At 43.3% G+C, this 21,513-nt stretch overlaps 1 long non-coding RNA gene across 3 annotated transcripts in view; it reads left to right on the top strand.

The window, feature by feature from the left end:
• Positions 1 to 21,513, top strand: part of LOC118700000 (uncharacterized) — a 76,422-nt gene that overhangs the window by 5,359 nt on the left and 49,550 nt on the right. The gene's annotated exons all lie outside the window — the stretch shown is intronic.

Genomic DNA, 21,513 nt, shown 5'->3' with positions numbered 1-21,513 from the left:
TGGATACAACACCACAGGATAGTAGGCTTTGATAGTTTGAACCAGTTACATCAGTTGAGCCCATTAACTCAGGCAGAGCCATTTTAAGTCATGCTGGTATATATTATTCTCATTCCCCTGCAGATGTTTTTCTGACTTAGCTGTGGCAGTTTCAAATCAGGGAGCTGTTGGGCAGCGATTTGCACACATTGTGTAGATGCTCGAACCACTAGAATAAACAAATCACAGTCTAATACATATTAATGGCTTGCCCAGCATGTTTGATTTCTTAGGCGTGTTAGTTGCAGTTCCGCAGTGTGAGACACTAGAAAATGAATTGGTTTTAACAATCCATTCCTGTAAACATACTCATCCAGGAGAGAAGATAGCTACATTTAAAGAGCATTCCTTCCACAACTGTCTCAAGTAGTCCTTTGAATAGTGCTGTGATCAATGGCAATGAGCATGTTTACACTGGAGAAAGACACTCTGAAAATTGGTGTTCTGGTGTGTGCCTTAGTATCAAGATTTTGCAGGGCAGGAGGTAAGCCATGCATCTTCACTGAAAGAAAAACTTCACAACGTCTGGCATTTTTTGATAAACTCTGAAACCCACATCTCTGAATATGTAAAAAGTTCTGAGTAGATAAGAGCAATGTAGACAAGATGTAATTACACATCAAAGCTCCTAATTGAAACATTTTTTAAAAATGTTTGAGGAGAGCAATAAAGCTAAATATACACTGGTGATCATTGTGAAGAATCTATTTTCCCTTTCTGGTCCCCTAAAATGATTACTACTGGGAATTTGCAGTGGTTTCCATGTGAACAACTTAATCTGGTTCGTGTTTTAAGAGTAAAATTTGGAATCTTTTTTTAACTTCAGAATTTAGACCGTCACTGAACAATGTGCATTCTGTTAATGTTGTTCATTTATCTAATAAACGAGAAACATGGTTGTGTCAGTAGAGGATCGGTAGCACAAGGAACGGTATCTCATAAAAGAGCCCACATTGGCATCACAGCTTCAGTGAAACATGTTTTAAACTATTATAACATCCCATTGACATTCTCGGGGGGAATATTCATTGCCTACATTTAAACATCTAGCTTAGATGCCTAAATTAGGAGGCTTGTCTCCCTAAATGCCTTGCATAGTTGAAGGAGTGAGAGAGGCTCCTCCAGAGAGCAGTTCAGACTGTTAGTTAGGCTTCTGCTCTGAATTATCTAGAGGAGCCTCTTCAACTTTGAATGCCTTTCTGTGCTATTCTTTGCATCTTTTCCTTGGTAACTTAACTGATTTACCTGATCTCCACCCCTCAGCACTTGTTCTTGCCTTCTGCTTTACATACCAGTCTGTCTCTTGGGCAAGTACAGGGGTTGATGTGGTGGTACTGCCAGCTAGGTTGGTGAAATCATCTGAATTGAACCCTACCAAAGAAGATGTAACTTTTAACCTAGGTTATGTCTCTGATATTCTTAATTGCATGATCTTATAAACAGATCTGAGGAAGGGATGATCTTTAGCAAGGGACAGAAATGCACTGTTGACCTCTTTGCCAAGTGTGTCATCAAGAAAAAGATATGTTTAAGATGTAAGTTAAGGAGACTGAGTCTTGTATCTAAGCATCAATTCTGTTCAAGCACATTATCTTTATACCATTACAGTTTCAAAAATGTCATGGAAGTTTATTATGGTTTGCATCACTGTAAGAAAGATATAATCTAGCCATGTATCTCTGTTATCTGTGTAAAAAGTGGCCATAATTTATACAGAATTATTTATAGTATTTACAAATGTACCATGAAAAGGTGTGCCAAACTTTATAAAGAAGCCTAGAAGCGTGGTGTTGCCACTAGCATAGAGCAGCTGCAGTCAAGTCGGAGTAGCTTAAGAAGTTCCCCACCCATCAGCCAAGGGCTGCTAATGTTTCATCAAACATGCTGGATGCAGTGTACCTACCTAAAATTTTTTCAAATTCAGTGGAAAATCTGGCCTTTTAGTGATGCCTTATATGACCCGTAAGAGATGCTGAGATATGAAATGCCTACATTTGGGCAGCTGGATCCCACCTCCAGGCTGAGCAGCTGCTCCTTGTACATGGAGCACTGCTGACTACAACAAGCGAGGTGCAACTGCCCTGTGTGCTGATCTCTAAAACCACTCAAGCTCAGCTGCTAGTATGTCACTAAAGCTTCATTTTCTGATTGTTAAAACTCATTCCAGTTCAGACAGACTTGATGCTACTGGTGTCCACCACTAGAACACTTTTGCAGTCTCTGGCAGTTAAGGTGTTTCATGTTGCTACAGAGTTAACCATCCTGTTACAAAACAGTATTCTTTTAAAACAAGCATGTATTAGGAATGTGAGCCACAAACCCAATGAGGTGAGAGAATTATTAGTAGTTTTTAATAGTTTTGCATTGCATCTTTTGCTGCTTTTTAAATTCCAGGTAAGCATCTTAATAACCTGTGAAGAGATTGTTTAATTATATTTATCTGTCACCTTCTATAGCTTCACCTACCCAATTGCTTCTTTTAGTTAAAGTACTCACCTTTTTCTGGTCCTTTTCCATGCAAGTAAGAATAAAAAAATTCCTAAAGATTTAAATAAGGAAGAAGCTAAAATCCACAAGGATTAGCTAAAGCTAAACCTCAATATGCTAAGCTGGAGTTAAACATATATATGCTGTTGTCTTCCTGAATGCATTTCCTCATTCAAATAATTTTTCATGTCACCTTAAAAGAAAAAAAAAAGGAGGGAAGTGTTACATTTAATTTTCATGCTTGATGCATTTATAAATGTAATGAATTTACAAAATGAGCCTGTTGTGGCTTAACCCCATTTAGGCAGCTCAGCCCCACACGGCTGCTTGCTCACTCCCTGGACAGTAGGATGGGAGAATCAGAAGAGTAAAAGTGAGAAAATACATGGGCTGAGATAAAGACAGTTTAATAGGTAATGCACAAGCCCCACAAGCAAGCAAAGAAAATTAAGGAATTCATTCACAACTTCCCAGAGCCAGGCAGGTGTTCAGCCATCTCCCAGGAAAACCAGGCTCCATCACGCTTAATGATTACTTGGGGAGATCAACATCATCACTCTGAACATCTCCCCTTCTTCCTTCTTCCTCCAGCTTTATATGCTGAGCATGACACCCCGTGGTCTGGGATATCCCCTTGATCAGCTGGGATCAGCTGTCCCTGCTGTGTCCCCTCCCAAATCCATGTGCACCCCCAGCCCAGTCACTGGTGGGATGGGGTGAGAGGCAGAAAGGGCCTTGACCCTGTGTAAGCCCTGCTCAGCAGCAACCAAAACATCCCCATGTCATTACAGCACAAATACAAAACACAGCCCAGCACCAGCTACTGTGAAGAAAATTAACTTTATCCCAGCCAAAGTCAATACAAGAGCCTTAAGTCTTCACATCCTTTTACAGTGTAGAAATACATGTATGATGAGGGTACTTGTGCTTTAGAAGATAGAGATTTCCATAATTACAGGTTACAAAAGAACAAAGGCTATCAAAATAAGTTGTTCCAAGTGCACAGGAGAATAATATTCTGGGGATTTCTCAGGATGGGGAAGGTAATCCTGTGCTCTTTCTTCTTGTCACCTTTTATCATTTTTTTTCTGGGTTCCTGTTTTGCTCAGATACCAAAAAAAAAACCCCTCCTATTGAGACAGTCCTTGGGACCTTTCTACCTGCTGAAAGCAGTCTCCAGTGCCACTGTTGACTCACTCAACTCTATGGGCAGACAACCTATGCCATTATTTGCAAGTGTCTGCAAAGTCTGTATCCACACAAGAGAGAGAGTAATTTTCTATCCCAAGGCTCAGTGGTGCGTGCTGATGCACACCAAGGATGCTTAGGGCTACTCCAGACTGCTCTGTCCATGCCAGGCAGCCCAGTACCCTGGATCTCATATGGATGTACCCTGTGGTGTCCATCTGCCCAGTGCAGAACCCGCAGGAATAGTGATGGAAGACAGCATGGGTCTGGGAGAACCAAATACAATGTTTTTTGGCCTTACTGCCATTTGGGGGGAATCTCGGGAGTGAATGCAGGGGATGTACCTGAAGAAGTCCCCAAGGAGAAAGCTGCAATTCAGCAGAGGGCACAGTTGGGTGCTCAGACTTCCTCCCTGTCAGTGTGGGACACAGTGGTGACATTTCCTAAGTACCCAGTTTTAGTCCAATGGTGGGATGAGTTCTATGTAAATACACACATTCCTATAGATTAGCTGAGCATCTGTGTTATTGTATGCAAATTTTAGAAACACAAGTGGTTAATACCATATATCTGAGGTACCTTAGTCTTTCATAGATACTGCTGAAATAAAACCACTTACATTCCTAGTTAGTAGCTTACCTGCATCTCGGCAGAGCTTTGGCTGGGTCTTAGATGTAAACATAACATTTTCTCTCCTGAGATAGCCTACACTTCAGTGATATTTTTAGTAGAAATGCAGTGCAAAAGTGAAATAGATTATATTAATCATTGTCTAGAAGCTTTCTATCCACTGCATAGGAAATCCTTATTACATTTTTCATCAGGCCATATGGCATCTAAATATAATGTGCTAAATTACTAATGCAGGACAATAAATAACATTATGATTATGTGTTATGGGTGCCACCTCATACGTGCACAACAAGTAATTATAGTTGGGATGAGTAATGGAGATTTGAGTGTTATATTTAGGAATATGTGAGAAAGGACACAATTTGTCATTAAGGATGGTAATTGTCTCATCTCACTTTGCAGATTCAATAAGTAGGTGTCCATACTAAGCCAGTCATCTGTGACTGCATCTGTGATCAGTGGAGAGGAACAGGGACTTCAAAAGATAAATGGTCCTTCCTCTCTTAGACAAATATTTTCAGAGGACTGCATCTCAAAGTCTCACACAAACAGAACAACACCTTTCTGGGGAAAAAATGAGCATCCAGGAAGACCTGGTCACACATTGTAACATTTCTCAGATGAATCTCCAAGTCTTCTCTGCTTCAGTGAGTGATCATCCATCGTGAAACTTTTGATGGTGTTTATTTAAGCCTTTTTTTATGTTCCAGTGAAGTTTCATTACTTCCCTAGGCACTGTATACCAATGCTTAGTTTTCCTTAATCCCAGTCTGTTGTCTAGTGGTTTAATGTAAATATCCTTTACTGCAATTTATCCCTATTGCTTCTTGTTCTAATAAACATAAACAAGTTTATTTCATCCTTTTTCACAAGCACTTTCACATATTTAAAGATTCCCCTGCCTCCAGTTTTCTCTCTTCTTGACATCATTTGTATCTTGACACTGAACTAAAGTGCAAGTAAAGCGATATTAGTAGGATTTATGTAGAGTTAAACCTTCCCTCCCCTACCCCTTCACGCCCCCAGTAACCTCAGTGTTGCACAGACTCCACAATAGCACTGATCTATCTTGCTGCATCCATGGTTGTGACACCCTAATGCTGTTGGTCTCTCAGCCCTGACTAATTTCAAGTGAGCACTCCTAGCTCCTTCCTGGAAAATCGAGGACAGGAGAGGGTTAAGTGTTTGGTTGTTTAACACTTTTTATGGGACACTAGCTGCTTCACAGATTTGCCAGTGTTTACAAGCATACTGTAGTTTTTGACTCATATCTGCCTTTTTAATTTTCATGTATCATTTTCACTGACCTTCCATGCTTTTTAATTTCTTTACAGTGATACCTTCATAATTTCCACAAATCCAGCCATTTTGTTTGAGTGTACTGAAATATGCTTAAGGATTTTGTGAGTTACGCTTCACAGAGAACATTTCACAGAACTATACATTATACCACAAAATTGTTCTTACCATGCTAATTTAAAACATATTTTTCTTTAGATTAGTTCATAAAGAGAGAGGAAGGAAGATATTTAGCTCCAGACAGCACTTGCAATAGAAATCAGTTATTTCTGTACAGCATCTTTCCTTTGAAATATCACTAAATGATTTCCAGAGAGAGGAAGAATGTAATTTAATGATCCCTTGCACAGCTCAAACACCTTTCATCAGAGCATCTCAAAGCATTTCAAACAAGCCTCAAAGCTTGTCTGTTTTTCCCCAACTATTTCAGTTGGCCTAATAAAAGATACTGTCTTCCTACACACATTGTATTGTTTAGCACTCAAAGCATTATCATACTTGTTTTACCGCTAAGTAAAAGGGGCACAAAGAATCCACATAGTTTTATTTGAGACAGTGAATCTAAGGTGAACTCTGTGGGGTCTGGTTTTCACTGAGTCTCCAGGATGAGCAGAATACATGTTCTCAGATTACAGGCAGACATGTAGAGTGGAGTCTTCATTCCACTTACATCAGTGGCAGAGTTCCCACTGATCTGAATAAGGCTGAAATCACATCCTAGCTTTTCTAGCTGCTGCCTGCCAAAGTCAGCTTCAGACCTGTGCATCCATGCCCTCTTCTGCGTCACTGTTAGTAATGGAGGTTCTGTCACACCATGCCTGCCACACCATGCCTGACATTCCCCCCCAAATAAGTGAACAAAACAAGTCTAAATAAGGAATGAGAGACCCCAGCAACAGGAGGGGGTGAGTGTGTGGTGGGTGGTTAACAGTCTCCCTGCAGTCACTGCAGATCCCTGCATCTGCCTGCACACTCCCTGTGCTGACAAAAGGACCCCTATGAAGAGCCCTTTGGACAGGCTTGCCCTGAACTGGATGTGTGCTGTCCTGAATCATGAGTGTCCCAGGCTGCAAATATGCTGCTGATAGCACCACAAAAACCATATCACGTCTCTGTTACTATGTCTGACCTTTTTAATTAAAGGACAATCTAACCATTTTGAGAAATCTAGCAATCTCTTTCAGCTTCATTTTTGCTTAATTAAGACTGTGGATTTGGGCATACAGCACCAAATGCATCCAAAGAAACTGTTGTCTTAAGGAATTAAGAGTCTCAAAACAATGATCATTAAATCTTTTTACATACTGTCTGTGGAGTATGCACTTTCATCAGAAGCCATATTGTGCAACAGAAATACAAACACTGTAAACTGCAGATTACAAAAAGGAGCACAAAGAGAGAGAATTCCATATACAGATGTCTTCTGCTATTGAGGATAGATGAATATGGTCCTAATGAGAAACAGAATATATGTTCATTCTCACTCCCTGTACTGTCCAGTTGTCCCTTGCTACAGGGGTCTTCTCAAGCTTGATGGAGGTGCAGCCTGGGTGGCTGGTCTGAGTATATTCTTGTCTATTTTTAAGCAAAATGATCACTAAATCCTCTTGCTGTGGTGCTAGACTGAGAACAGAAAGCTCCTGCCCATCTGGCATTTGTTATCTTCAGCTGCCTTTCCTCTTTCATAGGTATTTCAGGTCATGGATAAGTTAGAGGAAAAAAGAAAGTTTTTCATCCCACCAGTTTCAATTTGAAGGTAAAGAACACCAAACAGACAAGGTCTAAGAGTAACTTCTAGGCTCAAAGAAACATTTTCATGTCTTTTTGGCAAAATTATATGCTAGTGTTTCTATACACATCTTGTATTACAAGCCACTTGCAAATCTTTATATCTGATCATTCTCTCATTGTGTTGGAAAACAATATGTGGGAGTTTCTTTCCATACTAGATCTTTGTGGGTAACTTGCTAGTAAACTAATTTTACATGACTCAGATTTAAATAATAAAAAGGCTTAACTCCAGTCTGAGAAGAGTTTATTGTCCACAACTGTAGCCTAGAGACAAACTCCAGCACCTTTGGGACTCGGCTGAGGCAGCAATTAGGCAGCATTTTATTGTGATGCAGTGAGTGCGCAAAAGATGAAGCTGGACTACTCTCAAGAGCTTAGAAACAAAATTGGCTTCCTGGAGAGAGAACATAAGAAATCTGGCAACCTAAAAATATTTAAAGAGCTTAGGGCTCCCAGGGGAGAATTTCAAGCTATTGAAGTGGAAAAGACTGAGCATTTGCTAAGATTGAAAAAAAAAAAAGGGGGGGGGGTTACATGAAAAACGACAAAGTGGGGATTTTTTTACTGTAGCATTTTTCAAAGGGGAAAATATAATAAACCTGAAATCAATCAGTAACACAGACTTCAATGCAGCGTTCCAAATCAAACAGCCCTGGCTTGAAAACAGGAGTCAAAAGAGATTTTTTTTTTCATTTCAGAATTATAAGGGATTGAGGCCAAGAAACCATTAAATGAGGTGAAAGGTCTAGGGTAGAGGGCATCTTGAGCAAGTCTAATGAAGTCATGGTTGCTTCAGCAGCCACGTTCCCGAAGGGTTTTGCTGTGTCTGTCACTGTGTGTCTGTTCCTCTGAATCTGGCTCCCTGGCCTCTGGGGTTACGTGCCAGAGCGTGCTGCACCAGGCACCCTACAAAGCCCCTTTCTGCAGCCCCAGAACATGAAGTGTCCCTGTGTCAGAATGCAGCTGTGTAAAATGGGATTTATCTCGCCATCGTTTGGTGTGTGTCACGCAGGCATTCACCTGGGAGCTGGCTATGCCTGACTCCATGTATTATCAGCGGGGAGCAGCGGGAGCTCACGAGGCACAATTGAGTTCAGCTGAGTGTACATTTCTATCTTATGCCAAAAGTGTCCATTTTTCTCACTTAAAATGGTGTCCTAAGGTGACTGAGTAGCAAATGGACACCTACTGCTTAAACATCTACATTTGTTCAATGAACACTACCCACGCAACTGGCATCACCCCCGTGCAGACTGTGTGTTAGAGGTTTCTCTGCTGTTTTCTTCATGCAACATGTATCTAGGACTAAGATGAATTAGCTGGAACAGTTTCATTTATGTCCCAACAGGAACTAGAGGGTGCAGAGTGTTTACCTTGTTGTAGGCTCTTCTCTTACTTGCCACCATTCCTCTGCATTATGCTGACAGCCCTGTCTTATATCACCCCTCCAGCCAGATTTGGGGGCTGAGGAATGGCTATCAGTAAGGAGAGAGGGATGGGGGTCACCACAGAATGGAAATGAAGAAGGCAGGTGGAGGGAAGGAAGCAATGCAGTGTGAGGAAGGGCCAGGATACTTTATATGCAGCCCAGTCTGTCTCCTGGGCATCTGCAGGGCAATGCAGTTCACAGTCCTGAGCTCTGTGTGTGTAAGGCAGCTGAGGAACAGATCACTCAAATTCTCCACCTGGGTCCTGGGCTGCACTGCAGGTAGAGGGAGCATGCTGTGTGTTATGTCTCTGACATGAAATGAACCCTTCCACACGCATCTACCTGCATCTGGTATTACCACCCTGCCTCAGCCATACAGCTCAGCCCATGATTTCATGTATCAGAGGCAAACCCATCAAATGACAAAAGAAACTCAGAGATGTCTGAAGGATTTCTCCCCCAAGGGCAGAGCCAGGCGACTGATCAAAAAGGAAAGTCATGCTCTGCTCTTCTGTACCTGAGTAAACTTCACCTGCACAAACTTTTGACATCTCTGTTGACTGACAAAGCTGTGCGTAGACATAACGAGTCAATGAGTTTTAAATAGTCTCCTGAGGATTACCCATTCAGTGCTGAAGGTAATTTCTTCTCATGGTCCCAAGGCATCCCTTTCATGTATTCAATGTCATAGGCTTCCCATGCTGCTGTTGTGTTGCTAGTTTGGAAGTTTTATTATCTCTGGCTGCAATTCGCAGTGCAGACAATGTTTGCTGCTGTTATCACTAATCATCAGTCTAAGGCCTGGTACAAGTGTGATACCCAGTATCAGGGGGCTTTGTTGAGCCCTACTCACAGGCTATATATATTGTAAAGCCATCTTGCTCACCCTGCACTTGATTATTGGGAAATTGTCCAGAATTAATCTCTTTTGTTTGCCAGAAATTAGGGTTATGATAAGCAGCAGGAAAAAGGACAGCATTATCTTCTCTGAAATGCACCAGCATAGCAGCCAATTTCTGGACACACCATTCATAAACCAGGAAGCAAAGTGCTGGCTGGTGTGCAAATGTAACAGCAAACACAGCGTTCTCTGGAGAGGCTGAGCTGTAATGTGCAGAGACAATGTGGGCAGCTCTGGATGAGCAGAGGACATGTGGATCTCAGTGTGCTGTAGACAGCTGTGGCTCTGCTATGGCATGGTGTAAGGCCAGACATATACTTAAGGCATTTCCTGCCTCACCATTGTCTGCTCAGAGCATGATACACACTTTCTATATATCCAAAAGACCTCAGATAAATGCAGTCACATCTGCAGGAGAGGGGGAATTGAACCCTATACCCAGGACCACATGTTCAGGACCTGTATGGAAGTACTCTGTGGTCACTGCCATATCAGTGGTAAGGATCAGTGCACACTGCATGGCACCCCATGATGCTGAAGAGGAGACAGTGCTGAGGATCTTTGCAAATGCACCCATCCCAGGCCTGAGCTGCTTTGTGCTGGAGATCCTGTCACTTCACTGAAGTGGTGCAGAGGAGAAGGAGCATGATGGAGGTTGGGTTCAGCTAAACATGGGAAGGAACCGCTTAGGCTATGAAGGGAGGTGGGTATACCTTAAATGATTTTGTGTTTGACAGGACAATCTGCAGCCCCAGAGTCAGGGCCTTATGGTAGGAATCCAGAGCCATGTGCCCTTCCGCAGTACACCCTTTGTTGCTGGATGAGCATCCACAGACAAGGCACATATTGCAGCAAGGCTTGCAAGGAAGCAGGTATAATCCATTGTCATATTGCTAGGTGACAAGAAAATAAATGCTTTTATGCCTACCAAGATGTGACTAGCTTTGTCAGTTATGTAACCCACTTGTTCATGCTGTTGTCAGGATCAAAAGATCTTACACAGCTTCCTGGCCTTCAGAAACCCTAAAGATCTGGGCTACATTGATTAACATGATGCATACTATACAAGGATTAGGACATCCTCAGTAAACTCTTCTTGTGGCCATATATTTGCTTTTCTCAGGTGAGCTCAAATCTGCAATACACAGTGATTAAAAAACAAGCCGACTCTTACAAGTCTTTCAATTTTAAAGTTACATATTTAATAAACAATTCACCCAAATCATACCTTGTTTTATAGTAGAGGTGTGAAAGATGATCAGATGTATGAAGTGTTAGATCGAGGTTAGTTTGAGACACACTTCAGACACCTAAAAAACACCAGTAGCACTTTGTACCCTTGTTGAGATCCCACCAAGCTACACCATCTCAAAGTGTTCTGCAAACAAGCAGTTGTGCCTCTGCTGTAAGAGATATCAGTATTACTCCCATTACAGATAGGAAAAGTTAAAACAAAAGGGACATGGACTTGTCTCATTGGTGGCAGAGCTGGGATCGGATTCACTTGTCCTGATTTTTTGCTCTAAGCACCAGCATTGTTTCTCAGGTGTTATCTCAGCCAACCCTTCACTGGTGAACAATGGGGCAGGAAGCAGAGTAAAGCCAAATTTCGTGTTCGCCTTGAATTAGATCAATACTAATGGAACCTGAGTAGCTGCTTGGAAGTTACAATGGGTTGACAACATGAGGAAGAGAAAGACCTGTGCATTTTGGTGAGGAAAGAGGTCCTTGGGGAAAAACTCTTACAAACTAAAACCAGACTAACAGGTGGATTTTGGCATCTGTTTATCTGCTCTTTGTGGTATAGCTGAGTTTGACAAATGTCATTACTTTCCTTGGTTTACAGTTATTTTATTTTGTACCTGGAAATCCCCGCTACTCATAGTGAACAGTTGCCCACTAGATGCTCTGAACACACAGTTCATGGCCCTCTCACCTTCCTGAGCACTGAAGATGCATTGAACCTGGGCAAGAATATGGCAGAGGCAAGGGGACTTGCCTCAAGGTACAGAATTGAGATGGCACTGCATGAAACACAAGCCATTGGCATCTCTCTAGACACTGACTCACTTTCAGAATTATAGGTTCCAGGGTATGGAACAGAGGGGGAAGAAACCCAGGGAGAGCCCTTCTCAGGCAGATGAAGCACTTTGAGTGCTGTTCTGGTGAGGAATGCTTTTTTATCTTCTGTCATGTGCATAAGCCACTTCCCTTGGAGCATCCCTCTCTGCCACTGTTCTCATCTCTACTATCCCCACTCCTAGGCAGATGCTGATGCTGTCTGAACATGCCTTGTGGAAATGAGCTTCTCTATGGGATGGAGGACTGCACGCTGCTTTTGGAGAAAAGGAGGGACAGGATTACTGCTCCCAGAAGAACTGAAATAGCTATTTACCCATAGCAAGAAAATGTTATTTTTGGGGCAAAAGGGAGCTGTAATGTTTTCCTGTTACAGTAGTTGGCAGCATTTCTCTATAGCCCAAACAGTTCTTTCTTTACTCTTTGCTGTAAGTTTACTAGAGGGAGAGACATATATGAGCAATTCTGTAATTCAAACACAATATACTGACAGTAAGACAGGTTTAAACCCTGGGAGATTTTGGGGATGGAGTGAAGGAATAGCAGAGTGGGACCCTGAACCAAGAGCCTAAGCTGAGAATACTGATGGCTATGTGCAGAGAAATGTTGCATGTACTGTGATTTTCAAAGCATAGACTATTTGGAATAAAGTAAGGACATCTCTTGCAGTTTTTTTCCTGGGTTCATCCAGATGTTTCAATTTACTAGATTGGAGTGGTGGCATGGGGAAATGTGAACCAAATGAGTTAGCTAAGACAACTACACTTTGAGGCTGAGGTAGCTGAATGAGCTGATCTAAAACAGGAGGAGCATTTCATGGAAATACAGAAGAAAGCTGCATAGCGACTTGCCTCTCCTAGAGAACAGATTATAAACCATCCAATGACCCTGGTTTTCCTCTTCCATTAACATCTTAAACCTCTTTTGCCTTAGGGGAAGGTTAATGGAGAGGCTGGAGTGGCTTAATCCTGGCAGAACTTGTCTTACTCTGTAGCTTCATTTTACAGGGGCCACACAAACCTGACAGACAAGGGAAGAATAAGTTTTCTCTTCAGGGAATGCTGAGGGGCCTCTAGTTCAGCTGGTTGCCAGTGTTTGCCCCTGTTTTGCCTAGTCAGTGTGAGCACTAGGTGCTTTTCTGCACAGTTCCTCACACAGCTGCAGCACTGGCCTTTCACCACACACTCTCCCCCCAGGCCAGGCACCTACCAAATACACTCTCCCATCGGCAACATGCCATAACCAACAAAGACAGACACTTGATTTTGGACAAAATTTTGTTCTTTGGGGAGAGTGTTGACCATGATGTGGCTGATTAAGCCAGGGTATAAGCTGCTGTTGTAGCTATAGCCATGGTGCAGCAGGTGTTAAATCTAGCGCATGGGTTGCACTGAACACATTTGCAGCTTGGGTGCATAGCTGGATGGTAAAACCGTAAACACCTCAGGCCTAAATACCACAGGAAAACCCCACACTTGCACATATATCAGATGTGTTTTCCTCATGGCACCATTCTTTAACAGATGGTTTTTAAAGCCCTTTTCTCTGTGTTCAAAGGAGCAGAGGAATGTTTGCATCCATCCCATGGTAAGGCAGTGGCCTGCCCTGCCCTCCTCCCACGGGCATTTGGGGCGGTTTGTGGGCACTGCAGAAGCTCTGTGGTTTGGTGCACAGCCCTCTGACTCCTGGGAGCTCAGCCCTATGGTAGCAGAAAGGCCAGACTTGCACTTTCCAGCTCAGCATCCCTGGCCATCTCCTTGTGCCAGCTCCAGTGTCCACCCAAGCAGTCAGCCAATTCAGCAAACTGAGCCAACTGAAAATTAACCCTACCAAAAAAGAAAAAAACCAGGAGGGGAGGACTGTACTGAGACCAATCAGCCCCTGGCACCACAGACCCTACAGCCAAAGGAGCACAAGAGTCAGCAGAAGGGCAGAGCTGCCTTTTGGCTGGAGCCCAGCTGTAGGTCAGCTTAGGCCAGTTGTGAAACCGCACAGCCCCTGTGCTGCCGAGAGAGCGGGCGTGCTCACCAAGAAACCTCTCTGTGGAGAGCTTCACTGTCAGTGTTTGTGTTAGGGAGCCTGGAACATCCCTCATGGATCCAGCCACTTCCTTGATTCATGTCTGAGGCCTTGAAGATTTAATGGCTATTTTCCCAAGCAAGAAAACTGCAGATTCTCACTGCACGTGCACTGTGAGTGCACTTCCAGGGTGATTTTGTGTCATCCCACTAGAGGAAGTGCCTCAGGGCAGAGCTGGGTCTTGTTCTTTTGCAAAGTGGGAGGCATAAATAGTTAATAGAAGAACAAAAGAGGACAGCTATGCCAGGGTATACACCAGGGAAAGTGAGAGCACAAATTAACCTTATAGCTTGCCTTTTGAAGAACCACACAAAGTTTTCGATGTTTTTACAGCAGTGTAGCAGCAGTGATGGTGTGAGGCTATAACCATAACAGAATTTATAGAAAGAGATTAGGTCTACCAGCTGACCATGTTGTAGTAAGCAGACACATAAGCTCTTCTTCAGGCCTGTTTTAGATTTGAAGAACTTATGTCTCTGAAAGCGTGTTTTGCCTAGGAAATACGTTGGTCTAACAAACATCTTTTCCACCGGTCCTGCCCCACTGCTGATTTAAGGGCACTCTTCTGGCAAAAGTTTCAGCTGGAAATTCAATTCTCAGTCTTGAAACATTTACTCATAGATCTACATTGTTAAAGGCACATCAGAGGCAGGAGTGCGGTGCACCCAGTTACACACTGAATTAATTCTTCTCCCTTCCCTCCCCCCCCGCCAGGCACCACCACACGCCATCTAGTGAAGTAACAAAGAACGCTGCCAGACATACCGTGCACATGTAGGCTACATTTATCGTATTAAACCATGAAACGATGCCTACTGGAGAGAGCAGGCTCTTTTTTCCAAACTCCAGTTATTTGTTTTAAGGTAGCTACCCTAAGGAAAGGGCCTTTCCCAACCTTTGCTGTTACATAATCTGGGGCACTTATCATCACTACTGTGATGGGATTGATACAAGCAGAAGACAAAATTTACACCAAAATTGCTTAATACATACTCAGTAAGCTTGAAGATGCCTGTAAGGTATCTGTTGCCTAAAATACTTCCTTGCTTAAAGGTAGATGCTGTTTCAAAACTAACTTTACCACCGTGAAACTGCAGCCCAGAGTGAACTGCGCTCCTTGGCCCTTGAAAGCCACATTCCTCCCGCTGGCGTGGCTGCAGCCTGCGCTGCGGAGCTGCGGAATCCCGGTGTCCTTCCTGCTTCGGGCTGTCGTGCTGTAGCAGCAGCCAGAGTACAGGAAGTAATGCCGAGCACACACCCTCCCTTTGTGCTTTAGGAACCTTCCAAAGGCAGCAAACACTTGTCCTTTGTCAGCGAATAAAGCACAGAGCGTAAGGCACAGAAGATTTATAGGTGTACTGTCCCGGCACTGCGTGCTTAGATTTACCCTCACTCAGATCCCATTTACTTTAATAGGGATGTTGCTGCTAAAACCCGGCACGATGTTTAAAATATTTACCCCATAGAGAGCAGATAATCTGGGAAGTAACAAGGTGTCATTTCCTACCAAATGTGCTCTCTGACTATAACCACATGTTAATGGTACTATTTAGGGGCATGCTAGAGCAAGAAGCCAATTCACCACTTACCAGCACAGTTAAGCTGTGCCGCCGTGAGAACTAGGAGGGTTCTGTTTGCTGTCATGCTGATATTTGTCAGATAGGAAAAAGGAAAAAAAATATAATACCAAAGCTGGAACATCAGGCTTCCTTGTGTGTGGCTTGCTTTCATTATTTTTCTTTTAATCCTCAGGACAAAATAATTTTTTTCTTGCAGTCCAACTCTGAAGTTTATTCGATTTCTACGAGTGCTTCAGTGGTGCTCCTCACACGTGACCACCACAGATGACATGGTGATCCTAGAGATCATGTTAGGCATGGCAAAAGGATGCTTAACATCAGCAATTCTGCCTCCCTTTTCAAGAATATCAAAATGCTACCTAGCCTTTCATTTTGCCAGGATTTTGCCCATTCTGGTGTTGACATCAGCAGATTTTACTCTGTTATTTGCAACATGAAGCAAAGACAGCAGCTGAGTTCTCCCATCATTTCACCTACCCCTTGCTCAGTTCTGAATGAAGGTACATCAGCACAGCTTAAAACCTCTGAAGAAGCCATAAAACCCAGCAGCCCCTATGAAACTGTAGCCTTTCTCCTGCCCAGACTAAAGTGGTGCTTGATTGACTCTCCTTGTCAGTGGACAAGGAGACTTGTTATGAGATGTATTAATGAGTGTGTTGGGAGGGATTAACCACAGTCCCTCACCTTGAAATTGCTTCAGCTTGATTTCTTATGGAAATGAGGGCAGCAGTATACATATATCTCAGTCTCTGCTTTTCTGCATATCTGCCCTTCCCCCAGCAACTTCTAAATTCTCTGACCAATGTCAGCAATCTGTAATAGAGGAGTAGCAGTCTTAAAGATAATTAAGTTGCTAAATGTTCATTAAAGCTGACCATGAACTACAGGAGAAAGAACTTATTGTCATTTAAAATAACAATGTGGCTCAAAACTAACTTGTCCCAAAGAATCCCTGCTGAGGAGGACATTATGCAAACCCTTTTTTTCCTCCCTACACGTGTGTTTAGTAGAGCAGAATCCAGCCCTAAAAACTGCAGTTTCTTTATAAATGATTTCTAAGGTGGAATCCCAGATATAATTGCATAGATAATTAACCATCAAACACTAATGAATTCCTTCAAATATGGTGCAAAGCACCACAGAGATTGTGCTGTAATGTGCTGCCAAATGAAGCAGTCTTTTCAAAACTGTAATGGGATCACTAGTAGGGTTGCCCAAAACACTAGAAATAATGTAGTGGGATTAGAAAAACTCACTTTGATGAGGGGTATGTGGTAGCATCCAAATGGTTTTCATCAGGTGCTCGTGTGGAGCTTGTTGGGCATGTTGAGCTTATGCACATGTTGCTGTTCACCTATTTTGTACTCTAACCCCATCCATTTTGTGCATGCTGGCATGGCAGCAGCAGCAGCAGCATCTCTGTCTCAGGCAGTTTGCAGGGAAGAATCACCTCACTCTGCAGCCCTGTCCCACAAATACAAGACAGAAGAGTCTTGAAGCACAGATTGAGCAAAGAGCTGACATCAGGAGCCGAAAGCCCCTTGTGCTGTGACACAGAGAAGGGTTGGGAGCGACAGACGTTCCCTGCTCATCCCCAAGCCCAGAGCTACCACTTGAAACAGATGTCTGTGTGAAAAAGGCCTCACACCTGCCAAACCACCAGCCTCAAGCTTCCTTCCTTGTTTCTTCAGGCCTCAGAATAATAACAGCATTTGTGCAATATGTACTGCGGCCTGTGGCTTTCTCTTGTCCCTGTACACAGGCTATTGAACCTTCCCAGAGCAAAAATCAGACAGCAAAGCCTTACAAGATGGCAGAAAAGAGGTGAACAGTGAAGCAATGGGTACTCTGCTCAGCTGGGTTCACTTTTCAACACCAATAAAAAAGGAGGAAAAGCATGGGTCAGTGTTGCAAACCTTGCTGGAGTGGCATTTGAATCTGATAAATACTACAAGCACCTCATTTGCACATCCACTGCAGAGCACTAAACTAAGAAAATAGTCCGTTAACAGCAAAGTCATCTTGAATCGGAAACTTTCTAGATTTCATTTTTAACTGCGGTGAGAATTTAGCGTTTATTGCTGCTTTGCTTTTGGTTCCTGTTTTTGCTAGCATTGAGAAATGAGGTGCCTTAGGAAGCCGCATGGTATGTAACGGGCAGGAGCAGCCTGTATACAAAGGAAGGAAGATGATGTGGCAGAACATTGTTGAGGAAAGATCCTGTTTGTACAGGGAGCTGCAGAATAGTAAACCAGAACAGAGCAGGGATGCAGAATTGAAAGGAAATCGACCCAAAATGATCCTGAATCCTGTTTGTGTGCAAGAGCCCACTACAGCCACCAATAAAATTTAAAAATCAGACTTTTCTCTGATTTCTTATTCTGCAGTGGAGCAGAGAAGAGAGAAGAAGAGAGGGCAGACATGCTAGCTTGAATTCCCCTGCCGGTCTTTCTTCCCAGTGCAGTCCTGCAGCAGTGACTGCAGCAGCACTCAGGTTTGCTTTCAAACTGCTAGAGCTGACCAAAAGTTTCTCAAAAGTCACTCCTAGCTGTGTTTTTTTCCAGGGACACTTATTTCAGGAACAACTTCTGAAAAGGTCCTGACTATCTTTCTGATTTTTTGAGATATATTAAAAAAAATCCATCTCTCAGGGATCGTTTTTGGTTTGGGTTTTTTTGAAACAATTAACTGATTCAATGAGCTTCAGTTCCTGATAAATACTTGCCTGTTCTGCAGATGCTGTATGTGTAGCAGAGGGAAGTAACTTCCCTGCAATATATGCCCATTTCAGGTCACATTCTCTTTTGTTAGCCCTTTTAAAGAACAGCCACTTAAGGTCATTACATTCTCTAAATAAGTCTCTAATATGGTTTTCAATAAACTTATCTCCCCAAAGTCATATCAAACATCTTGATAACATCTTGTTATCCCTGCAACAGGAGGATTAGCCTGTAAGTAATCTGGGTGATGCTGCAGCAAGTGTTTGGGGTTTTTTTAATTGCTTCAAGTGGTTTATGGTCAAATTTAGAGACTAATACATGCAAATCCTGCATCCAAACCTGAGCATTTGTAGTTACTTTTTTGCTTGTATGTAACCTTCTTGCTTTGGTGTGAGCAACTTTGATCTTTGATACACTGACCAGCTTCCTGCAGTAGGCGGAAAAGACATTCTTAACTGTGTCTGCAAGCTGCGTCAAGAGTTTATCGAAGTTGCTGACTCCTAAAATTCAGGCGAGCATTGCCACAGCACATACTATAAATGACCTTTTTATCCTGGCCTGCTGGCTGTAAACAAGCTTTATACAAACATAGGCAAGGAAAGCACCATGCTAGGGCACTTTTTTGATTTCTTTGTGTTGTTGATCTGGTAGTTTGGGTGGACCCTGCTGAAGTCCCCTATAAAAAAAGGCAGTGCATGAAAATGCCTCCCCCATGAAATTTGAAATAATCTTAATTGTAACATGCCAGAGATATTCTAGCACATATCAGAGGTGTCCTGGACCCAAGCAAAGAATAACATTATTCTTATCCCAAGGCGTGCAAAATGCAGTCAGCCAGTGCTTAGTGCGGAGTGAATCATTGATTCAATGAGCTTCAGTTCCTGATAAAATGTCTGGGAGAGAAGTAACTGGTCAAGGAGTTTTTCTAGGCATTGAGAGCCTAGAAAGCCTGTTTCCTCAGGAAATTTCCATGAGAATTTGCGTGGTTTGTGCTTTTCTATGGATGATGAATGATGTCACTGGATAATTTTGGTCATTCTAATGGCAGGTGCAATATGGGTGGGGCAAAGGGAAAGCAAAGGGGGCTAAAATTCCTCCCTTGTTTTAGATATGTCATCTGCTCCCCACAATGTGGCTGGTACCTCTCACTCTCTGTGCTGATGGGGTGAGGCAAAGTGACACTGGAGCCAGCCAAAGCTCTTGTGCATAGCTGCAGCAAGGTGGGGCAGTGCCATGGGCTCCATCAGCTCTCCCTGCCAGGCATGGTGAGGTGCTGTATGGCTAGGAGATCCCTACTGAAGTGCCATGTGGCATGGGGATCTCAGGACTGGAGGGCTTGTGGGCAAGTATGGGCTCCAGGCAGCAAGTCCTGCCTTCCCATGTGGCCTGTCGGGTTCGGCTGCCTGTCTCTGCCCCGACATGGGTAGGGTGGTTCTTGGGTGGCACGCGTTTCAAAGGACGAGTCTGGACTCTTCAGCTTTTCGATCTTCAGGTTGTTTATTATTTCTTATCTACAAAATTTTCTGTCTGCCCAACAGAGGTCTGATCTGCAAGCAGTCACAGGCACTCTCTGACCACCCACGGGGCGGTCATGTCCTTTTATACTAATATCTACGTACACAATATTTACCTTTATTTTCCAATGCTTTTCACCCATGTTAGCAAGTGCACCTTTACCATAAACCAATCCCCAAGTGCCAACATCACCACAGGAGATGGAGGACAAGAAGAAGAAAGAAGAAGGACGAGACACGCCCTGATCCCTCCATCTTGTCTCCATAACCCCCCTGTACCAAAAACCTTAAAGTCTATATTTCACCCTCTAAATGTGTCCTTTTTACACCCTTCACTCTAAAGTGATTCTCTTGTCCTCAAACTCTTGTTATTTCTGTGGATGGATCAAAATCAAGCCACCAAACACTCCTGGCAAGATTCCAGGATTTTCGAGACCCCCAAGGGTTCTCCTGGCATCTCTGGACATCAGGAACGATGTGCTGAGATCCCACAGTGGCCCACATATGAAGTCAGGGATGTGTCTGGTATATATATGTATATCTCTCCAAGCGATCCCTCCTAGAGGTCCCATCCCATGCTGGGGACACATGGGATGTATGCCTCCTCAGCATGCACACTGTCCCTTTCACAACTGGCAGTGAATGACCCAACTGTCTATGAGGCAGCAGCAGTGGTGCAAGTTCTAAATTAAAAAAATAATTAAAAAAAATAAAATAAAATAAAAAAAGCCCCAGTACCTAAGTTCTGATGTCTGAGGATGCCATGTGGCATCCCAAGTGGGATGGGAGCTGTGGACGTGTACTTCAGGTAGCCATCAGCACCAAGGTATGTATCTGCAGGATGTGGGTATGGGAAGTGCCTGCCCAGGTCTGCTTCTGCTGCTTCAGTGTTGACTAGGCATACTAAAAACTTCATTGTGGTAAGGATTGTCCTCTCTTCTCACCGTTTTGGTACATTTGTGCAGCCTCTCTGGGTTTGTATGATGCATGTCTGAAAAGGAAACAGGAAGGAGCTGTAAATGGAAATTTCAAGCTGTCAGCAACAGAGCAAACCCCAACTAACTTCCCATAGCCTAGGTGTAAAACTCAGGCTGTGCACTTCAGCTTCAAGTGACAGAAGATGCTGAGTTTTACACAGAGTCTTCTGAGATCAGCAAGTGCTGGAGATGAAAGAAATGTCTTTGTCTTGGTTGTATCTGCCCCAGGAGAGGGCCCAGGTTCCAGCATCCCTTGGCAGAGCTCTGCCTGTTGCCTGTGAGCCCTCCCTGAGATGTTGTTCTTTAGGCTGGCCACCCTATTTTGTTTGGAGGTGGCTGTGGGAGAGGAGCTTGCCGTGTATAAAAGCTCTGCTGTGCCACTTGATGATGGGGGAGAGAACACCCCCTGGTCCGTTTTGCTCACAACATAAATGTGAGTGTCACATTTGTCTTTGGCTTCACTAGAATTGTACCAGAGAGTTTTAGCCCATAGCTGTATAATGCACGTCCAGTTGCCATGAAAATGCATGTGAATAGAACAGGAGAAACGATCTATGAGAGCCCAATACCTGTATTGTCAAATATTTCTGTGCGTACACCATCACCCAGTCCAGAACTGGTCAGCACAAACAGTGCATGGAAGAGTAGAGAATTTATTCTGATCTCCAGTTAATCAGTTTCTCACCCAAGGACTGATGAGTGTGTGACCTTTTTCTAGGAAAGAGCCACTCCCACCAGCTATAAAATTTCACAAATCCACAAAACAAACAAGTTGCCATTCTGCAAAATCCTCATAC

Source organism: Molothrus ater, chromosome 2 (assembly GCF_012460135.2).
Source record: "Molothrus ater isolate BHLD 08-10-18 breed brown headed cowbird chromosome 2, BPBGC_Mater_1.1, whole genome shotgun sequence".
Taxonomy (NCBI): domain Eukaryota; kingdom Metazoa; phylum Chordata; class Aves; order Passeriformes; family Icteridae; genus Molothrus; species Molothrus ater.
The sequence above is the reverse complement of the archived record's forward strand: the minus strand, read 5'-3'. Positions and strand labels throughout refer to the sequence as shown.